Source organism: Parasteatoda tepidariorum, chromosome 11 (assembly GCF_982258835.1).
Source record: "Parasteatoda tepidariorum strain Cologne lab strain chromosome 11, Ptep-v5.0, whole genome shotgun sequence".
Classification (NCBI taxonomy): Eukaryota; Metazoa; Arthropoda; class Arachnida; order Araneae; family Theridiidae; genus Parasteatoda; species Parasteatoda tepidariorum.
This window is the reverse complement of record NC_141765.1, coordinates 55,243,564-55,253,269: the sequence shown is the minus strand read 5'-3', so window position 1 is coordinate 55,253,269 and position 9,706 is coordinate 55,243,564. Positions and strand designations below refer to the sequence as shown.

Sequence of the window (9,706 nt, the reverse complement as noted above, 5' to 3'; positions counted from 1 at the left end):
AAATAAACACATGTATTAGCTAAGATCTTGGACTCTAATACTAATCTAGTAAAAAATTCTTTTCATATTAAATTCAGAAATAATTTTCTATTTAGTATTTAGTAAATTCAGAAATAATTTCTATTTAGTATATACAAATATAAGGTCAAGCGACAAAAATAATTTAATAAACAAAAAAGTTTTTGGTTACTCAAGTAACAAGCTAAAGTTACATTTGTTACAAAATTACATTTAGAATAAGTAAAAATTGTATGGAACAGTTTTAAACCATTGACCATAGTATAAATTCACGTATGAAGTACATTCATATGGGTACGTTTGATTTGGAGAAAATATTTTGAATATATGATAAACTTTTTTTTTCAAAAATATTTAAATTGACCCTTTGTATCACAGTATTATTAATTTTTTTTTAATAATTTAACAACATTTATTAATAATTATATTATTAACAATTTAACAACATTAACAAACAAAATTATACAAATATGAATTAGTATTTGGATACTGACATTGAAATTCATAAATTTTTTATATTAATAATTAGAGAAATATGAAAAAAAATTTCCTGCCCAGTTTTCCTTTAACATTAATTAAAAACTGATACAAGATTAAGGCTAACCTTCTTTTAAACTTAAAAACACAATTACATTGCAAACGAGTATAAACAAACTGATATCTTACCACACAAGATCCCCTAGGAAATCTGAAATAGCTCCTGTCTGGATGAGAGAGTGTTCTGGCTCCACAAGCACAACATTTGCGCCACACTTTCTGTTTAGAATATCCTCTATAAATCATGACAAAGAAATGAGTTATAATATAATATCATACGACGTAGTGAAATGTCTTACAATTAAGTCGCCAATAATTTTTTTTTAAAAAAAGCAAAGGCACAATAACATAAAAGATTTTTTAAATTACATGACTGTTAAAAAATTATTATTAAATCAAGCCTTATAAACAAAGATGAATAATTGCCCTTTTATAAAATAGTGTTACTTCCTTACAAAAATTGAACAATAATTAATGTAACTTTAGAATGAGCATTGAAAAAATGATAAAATCATTTCAGTCAGTAAAGAATCACAAATCTATAGCATAACCCTTAGACTTAGAGGTTGGGCAGCTCAAACGAGCAGGGCACATCGACCAGAGGTCTATTGTACCCAAACCCTAAATTGTGATTAGCAGTTCAGCAAGCACCTTACAGGAAAGTCTTGCAATTTCCAGGTATTGACGCAATGCTGCCCTAAATGCTCAAATCTTTGAGCAGAATAGACATCACAATCACAGAGTATGTGTCGTGATGTCTCTTCTTCAAGATGACAACCCCGACAAAGAGAATTGGATTCTATTCCCATTATGTGTAGGTGTCTCCTGAGGATGCAGTGACCAGTAAGAAGACCTATGATCTTCCTTAAACAGTTTCTATTAAGCTTAAAGAGCTCCTTTTGACGTACACTAGGACAATCGTGATTCAGCTCCTTAGCTTGTCTCTGACCGTCAGCAGCGTGCCATTGCTCATGGGCAATCTTGCCGTAGAGCTTGAAAATGGATGCTCTAAATGAGGTGGGAGAAATTCCCAGCACAGGTTCAGGGCCCCAGAAAATTGCATTAGAGCCAGCACGCACTGCTTCATCAACTAGCTCATTTCCACCAATACCGATATGTCCAGGTACCCAATGCAAGGATACCTTGTTAGGAGCGGACAGGTCGCAGAGGACCGAGAAGCATGCCCACACTAACAAAGAGGTGAATTTACACCTTGACATAATTGGAGAGCAGCCTGACTGTCAGAACAGATGCGGATAGTCGTATTTTGATATCCCTTGTCTAAGCATATCTTGCAGCACAAGATAATGGCATAGACTAGACCTCAGCCTGAAAAACCGTGGCATAGTTACCCAGGGGGAAGTAAAGTTTGGTACCGTCACCGGAGAAATAAATTCCTGCTCCTGATTTGGACCAACTCTGAATCATCAGAGTACCATATTAGGCATTTGCCTTTAAGCCACCGAGGAGAACTAAACCATTCGTCTCTAGAAGGAAAATAGATCTTGAAAGGCGTATCTTAGTGACATATAGTCACTAAGCATAATAAAAGAGGGTATATCCATCACTTGTGAAACAAGATGTCCCCATGACAAGTGCTTAGAATACTCTTTCCATAGGCCAAGGTACATTAAACGCTTTATGCCTGTCTGAGCTTCAACTTCAATGCGTAAGTTCAATTGAAGAAGCCCAAGTAAGCTCTCTAGAGCAGCTGTTGGAGTGGTTCTAAGACAGCCTGATAGGGCTACACAGACCATTCTTTGTAGTCTATTAAGATTAGACCTTGCAGAGCTCAATTTAGTCCTTGACCACCAGACGATTGAGCGATAAGTGATGCTGGGGCTAATGATCATTGAGTATATCCAGTAAACTATTTTGGGGGATAATCCTCAGGTACTACCAATAACATTTCTGCAAGATCAAAAGATCTTTCTGGCCCTGTTGGTACTGTATTCAAGATGACCCCAATATAGTTTGGAGTCAAAATAAACCCCCGAGAAACTTGACTTTCTCCGTGAGTTACAATTTATAGGCCAGGTACATTATCTAGATCAAGATGCCTTTTTCGTGTGAAGGCTACATAGCTTATCTCGGATGGATTGACAGATAAGCCTGATTCAGAGCACCATCTAGCAACTTCTAGAAGTGCATTATTCATGATATCAGAGACTGTTTTTCCATGTTTGCCTCTGACAATAATAACACCCTCATCAGCTTACCCGATACAACGAATGCCAAGATCAGTTAATCGAACTAACAAGGAGTCCATTACCATACACCATAGGATAGGGGACAAAACCCCTACCTGGGGGCATCCTGCGGTTGCACGCACTTTCATGCTTGCACCCAATAGAGAGGAACTAACATACCTAGAGGATAGCAAATTCGCTATCCACTTGGTAATTATTGAGTTTATGCCTCTGTTCCTAAGTGCATTGATGATAGTCTCAAGAGGGACTTTATCGAAAGCACCTTCAATATCAATGAATACCGCAAGAGCCATCTCCTTATCCGTGATAGATTTCTCAAGCAGGTAGGAGAGCTCGTAAAGAGCGGAGTCTGTAGACTTGCCTGGTTGATAGGCATGCTGTGTAGAGGACAGTGGCCTTTCTATGAGCACAGTGTCTCAGAAGTATCTGTCAATTAGCTTTTCAATCACTTTCAACAGACAGGAAGTGAGGCTGATTGGTCTGAATGATTTAGCCTCAAAGTAATTTTCCTTACCTGGTTTTGGTATGAAAATCACCCTGATATTCCTCCAAGAGTGAGGTATATACCCAAATGCTATGCAGGATCGAAAAATCCAACATAGAATAGTGACATATATATTTACCCCTCTTAATAAGCATCATTGGTATGATGTCATCCATGACTGGTGACATATAGGGCTTAAACGACTTTATGGGCCATACAACCTTCTCACAAAAGACCATCTTGGTGGCCTCCCAGTCATTCTTACTACAAGTAGTTGTGGTAATATGTAGATGTTCGTTTTCCACAGGATGAGATCCAGGGAAGTGTGCTTCAAGTAGTTCTCCAAGAGCCTCTTCCCCTGATTCACTGTACCCTCTGTTTGTAAGACGGATGGCATTTAAACTGCAATTAAAGTCTTTAGTAAGAATTTTTGCAATCTTTGCGGTGGCAGAAAGTCTGCCGTGAGCGACGTTTAGATGCTCTGATAGCCTTGTTATAGGCAGATGGAGCGTTTCTATAGGACTGCCATTCTCCATATTTTTTTGCTCAGTTAAATAACTTCCTACATTTCTTACGTAATTTACTAAGCTCAGAAGACCACCAAGGAACTCGCCTTGGGGAGCTAGTAGACGTAATATGACATGAAATACGATACGAATCGAGTATGATCTGTTACACTTGGTCAACAGTCCACTCCACATCATTAACATTATTGTACTTACCAGAGAAGCTCCCAATCTTCCTCTCCAGAGCTGCTCTAAAGGAACCCCAATCAGCTGTTCTGGGGTTCCTCCTTATGACCATCAGTCCTGAAAGACCTTTAATAGAAAAAGTAATTAATTGGTTATCTAAAGCAGTAACTACTCCAGATACCTTCCATTCAGTAATGTGATCTACGGAAATAGAGTTACATAAAGTGAGGTCAATGACTTCCCTTCTGTTACAAGCAACAAAGGTAGGTTCATTGCCTGCTACCCCACACTGTGTGGTGAGCATTTGCATCACAGCCGAAGATGAATCTACAGCTTGAACTACAGTGGCCAATTAAAGTCCTAGTAATATCAGCTAATGGGTCCTTCTCATATGGGAGATAGGCTGAACTATGACAAAGTCAGAGATAGTCTCATTGTCATAGAATTTTAGCTTATAGCAACTAAATCCCTGTTAAGAAAGTTAACAAGATTAAGGGCATTTAGATTAGACCTAGCCACTATGCAGGTCCTGGGAAGGTCACAACGAGTATCATAAAAGATATTAAAACCTTTAATATTGAGACCCATTATTCTACCCTTTCGAGTCCAAGGCTCTTGTAAAAGAGCAATATCTAGTTCCCCATCACTTAACCTTTTAGCCATAAGGCTAGAGGCAGCAATGCTATGATGGAGATTAATTTGACCAACCTTAATCGTAAGGTTACGTCTGACTCGGAGTCCAACCCTAGCTCTGAAAAATCAAAAGCCCCAATTGAACTTACGTTGGAGTCGGGGGAATTAGCCTTCCAAGGTTCATCCTCCTGATCCATTTCCTCCTGGTCATCAGGTTCAACAGAGAGGACATTCGATGTTGTGAAGCCTCAACTGCTTTTTTTCCTGTTAGGATCGTGGATAATCTTGAAGACACCACGATCCACTCCAGTGAGTGCACAAAAATTTGCTCTCGCAATAGTTTCCACATCTTCAGGCTCCACCTCAAAGATCCATCTAGAGGGGCCCGGTTCCGCAGCACTTTGCAGAACCCTCCACCCCATAGACTTCAACCCTGGGTTAAGTCTCTGAAGACGCCACAAAAAGGTGCCCTGATCAGAGAATTGCTCTCTAGTCTTAAAGGCTACCTCCACAGGCCTTGGTAGCTCGTCAGCACTTATGACTTTGAGCATGAGGTTGCCCAAGGCTTTGCCGTTAAAGTGGCAGTTGATCCACCCTACAGTGAACTCGTTGCACTGTAATACCAACGCTCCTTTTTGGAGGTGGTTACTGTAGATCTCAGGCAGTCTTTCGCCACAAGGAATGGCATCAGTCTGCACTAAGATCTCCTTAAGGATGATATTTGAGTCTTCCAAAGAAAGCTTGTCCCGAGGAAAGTCCTCTAGAACTATAGCAATCTTGGTCGACTTGGTAGCACAAGCAAAAGAGACACCAGATTGGAGGCCCCCAGTTGAAACCCCCTCTCCAGCTCGGCTATCCCCACTAGGGGGAACCACTCCACTGGATTGGGCTATCCTCCCAGGAACAACATCCTTCCTGGGCTTCTTTTCTTTTTGGGTTGGCACATTGGGAGAGAGAGTTGCTTCAGAAGACCTAGGTCTCTTAGCTCTGCCACTCGCCGCCATGGCCCTCACTTTCCTTAACTTCTTTCTCCGGCTCTTGGACAATCCAGTGGCACCAGACACACTGTCCCCCGTGTGCCTCTGGGGACCAGAGACTCCTACAGAGGAAGGGCCTGCGCCTTTGGACGCCTCACCAGCTTTTGAAGTAGACTGCAAAGCAGCGGTATTAGCACTGGGCTCACCCGAGGGCTTACCATGTGCTACTGGAGACTGTAAAGAATTTTTCGAACAGGAACCTCTGCCTAATTCCTGAACGCATCCCTTGTTAACCGGCGCGACGGATGATGCCGTATCATAAGCTTCACTTGTGCTCATCATGTTTGTTTGCCTGCCATTTAGTTACCCAGTGAGGGGCATCCCGGGGGCACCACGTGGAGGCGGCAGGCATTACCCCCCCCCCCAGCATAACCCTTAAAATTCAGCCCTTCATCAGCAAGTACAGAATCAAGAAACCTGCATATTTATTTACATCTGATTATATCCATATAACTTTTATAAAATGAATTAAAATTATTAATGAACATTTCTCACCCATTTTAATTTAAGTTTTCCATTTTTTGGTTAATAATTATTTAAAATTAATCAAGTTCAAAATTAATCTGCCAACTTGAGCCATAGAGAGTAAAATCATTGCTCATTGCTATTTGGCATTATTACAGCATGTAGATTTTCAAGGAAACCCCCCCCCCCAACAATCAATCTACCCCAGAACATTTCAATCAACTTGCAACATTGAATTAACCCCAAACATTTCAAATTTCATATCCATGATTCTGACTGGCAATTTTTATTGGTATATGCTTTGCTTTTTGGCTGACGTTGAAAAATCAAATGAAAATAATTCGATTGCTATCTATCATACTCAAAATAATATATATTCTTTTATTTCATCAGTAATTGTAATTCTTTATAACAGCATTTCACGAATAGTACCAGCCTCATTATCTAAGAATTCGAATAATATTGCATGAACTTTTAACTTTGCCAGCACTTAACAACACCATTAAAAAATTATTGGGTCTTTAATATATACATGACTTTGAATTGTTTATATTTATCTCAAATTATGCTTGTTAAAGCAAAAATCTTGCTATTATAAGGAAAATATTTTGCAAACAAGTTAGCAGCTTTGCACTAAACACAAATTTTAAAATACAGTAGAACTCCAACTATCCGAACTCCAACTATCCGAATCGCTTTCAGAATTCGTATGGAAATATAGTAAAAAGATAAGGTTGTCTTTTTTCTTCTCTTTTTATATGAATAAAATAAAATGTTAGTAAAGCCAAGTAAAGATTTATACAGAGATTGTTTACAGGATAGGACAAAGATAAATAAAAGGAATAACAAGGTAGGGGGAATCCAGTGACAAAAGAGCACATGGGAGACCGTATGAATAAAGATGTTAGTTGTGGAATGTTATCTTAGGAATGTTGTTTGTTGACAAAGAAATGTGAACGCTAGACCCCCTGGTCAACTTGCTTGTGCAAATTGGCGCTTGTCAGGCGCAATACCGAAGACAACTTTTAAGAATGCTTTTAGTAGAGGGAAAGGATGAAGAAGGTGTATTGGATAACCACAAAAAGATAAATTTGAATAATTGCGTGTACATGGTTGCGGAAGCTCGGAATTTGGTTAAAGATGTCTCATTAAGACGTGCATGGAACAAGTTAAAAGGTGTATCAACTAAAGAAGAGATTGAAAAAGAGAAAAGGGAAAAAGAAGTTAAAGAAAAAAAAATGATGAAACAGAAGATGGGGATGCCGTATCTCTTGAGGAATTCAGAAAAATATTTTTGAAAATTCCTGGATGATCAGATGTCAGTGCTGAAGATATAGGAGAGTGGATGACGTGTGATTCATCAGACTGTGGATTTTAAATTTTAAATGATGATGAACTTATTGAAAGTGCGATGGAGAAAAGTGTCGATGAAGATGATGACCCTAATGCTGAAATTGAGGAAGACACAGGGCCCTCAGCTAGTGAAGCATTTGCTGGCCTTGAAACTGCATTGAAGTTGATGGAGCACCAACCCGAGTGTGACCATATGCAACTTTTCACTGTCAAACGGATGCGCGACTTAGCTGCCCGAAAACGGATAAAGACAGTTAAACAGCTTACTTTAACTGAGATGTTTAGCATGTAATAACTTTCATTTACTGCAAGGTATGTACACATTATTCATAAAAAGATCTTATTCCTTAAAAACAGTTCTTTTCCCACAATTCCACTATACATACAGTAATTATTTAAAATAAGCATTTTTTTAAAAAAAATATCCAATTATCCGAATTTTTGATTATCCGAATGGGTTCCGGTCCCAATTGATTCGGATAATTGGAGTTCTACTGTACAATTATATTTTATCTGACATTTGTAGTAAATAATATGCTTACATACATTCACCTTATTCTTTATAAAAAAAATGTTTTTTTTAATAAACAGCAGAAAAATAAATGCTTTTAACAAAACCAAATTTTAGACAAATAATTGAATAGTATGATAAATTGAACAATGTTCCCGCTTAATTTTAGACATAAAAATCCCTAACTTTTTGAGATTTTCAACAAAATATTAGATTACATTTTCTCTATGCATGGCAATATTTTATCAGAAATATATTTTTTTAATTTAACAAACAATGAAATATGTGGAATACTTTATAAAAGTCAAAATTTTATGAGACAAAGACATAAAATTTATTTTAGGGTTTATAACCTTCTAGTACAGTAGGGAATCGATTATCCGGAACAATCGGGACCATCGATATTCTGGATAACTGATTTTTCCGGTTTTCTGAATTGCTACAAAAAGCAGTTTTTTTTATAGTTAAACCCAACAACAACGAAAAAAAATTGGAAATAATTTTAAAAAGAAGAAAAAACAATTAAGTAATGCACTAATGATTATTTCCAAAATGATGGTAAGGTATCTTTCAAAAAAGAAAGAAAAATCCTAAAATCCTATGAGGAAAAAAAAATTTTTTTTTTTTTAAATGGCGGGAAAACTAATCGAATTTTGTTCCGGTTTTTTGGTTTTCCGGTTTTCTGATTTCCAGATAACGGGTTCTGTACAGTATAAAAATTACAGATGAAGGCAATATTTCGTACAAAAATTAGAAAATATAAAATTTCAATAAAACAGAGTCATCATATCAACCATTTAATTTCTCAAAGCAAAATTTATACAGAATGCATAATTTTTTAAAACTTAGTATAATTGAATTGCAAATTCTAAACAATTTTATAAGAAAAAGTAATAATAGAATTTAAACTTAAGTAGCAATGAGGTTATTTTGAACATAATTGGCTAATTACTGTTACTTTTAATTTTAAAATTGGTCATTTTCCAGGTTTATTGCAAGATTTTTCTAGGTTTTGGCCTTAAGTTGTATTATTTTCTGACTTTTTCCTCCAAAATAAAATTCCCTGGCAATCCCAGGTGTCTCTAATTCCATAAAACCCCAAGTTAATTAGGTATAAGTGCTTCAGAGTCACACAGCTTAATATTTTCTTCTAATTAAATATAATCTTCAGTAATTTAATTCCCTTTTACATACTATAATTTAGTTTTATTATTAAAAGAAATGAATTGGAAGATAAACTTAGTAAAAGAAAAATTAATGTTTTATACTAAATTGCAATTGAAGACATGCTTAATGAAAATTGCATTTAATTGCTGGTACACTTTGTTGCAATCCAAAATGAAATGCCAGAAATGTGAATACAGATGTAATATAAAGAAAAGAAACTGAACATAGGTAAACTCCATCAAAATAATTGAACAACAATGCAAAACTAATACTAATACTAAAAAAGGCATAAACTTGTACCTCTGTTAAATCTTTGCCAGCAGGTGGGATATTTGCAGCATTCTTTACTGAAAGTAGAAGTTTAAATGTTAAGGTTAATAACATATGACAGCAGCAATCGAAAATTATTAACATATAATTGTTGTAGCTGAGGATTAGACTACATATATCACACATTATAATTCAAATACTTTAATAAGCGGCAATACTTCAGTAAGCGGGTGGGTGACCACTTTGATCAGCCAGAGCAGGGGCTGAGGGTGTGCGATATTGGTCCTCGTAAAGCTGTTTCGCCGTAAAGTGCTCAACTTCACATGCAG

General features: G+C 36.8%; 1 long non-coding RNA gene across 1 annotated transcript; it reads right to left on the bottom strand.

Moving 5' to 3' along the window:
* Positions 1-746: 746 nt before the first annotated feature.
* LOC107445940 (uncharacterized) lies at positions 747-9,399 on the bottom strand. The gene is made up of 3 exons (XR_015430570.1): positions 4,724-9,399; positions 3,972-4,067; positions 747-790 (listed from the first exon to the last, which is right to left on the bottom strand). It is a non-coding gene; the product is annotated as an uncharacterized LOC107445940 (long non-coding RNA).
* Between the last annotated feature and the right edge of the window lie 307 nt (positions 9,400-9,706).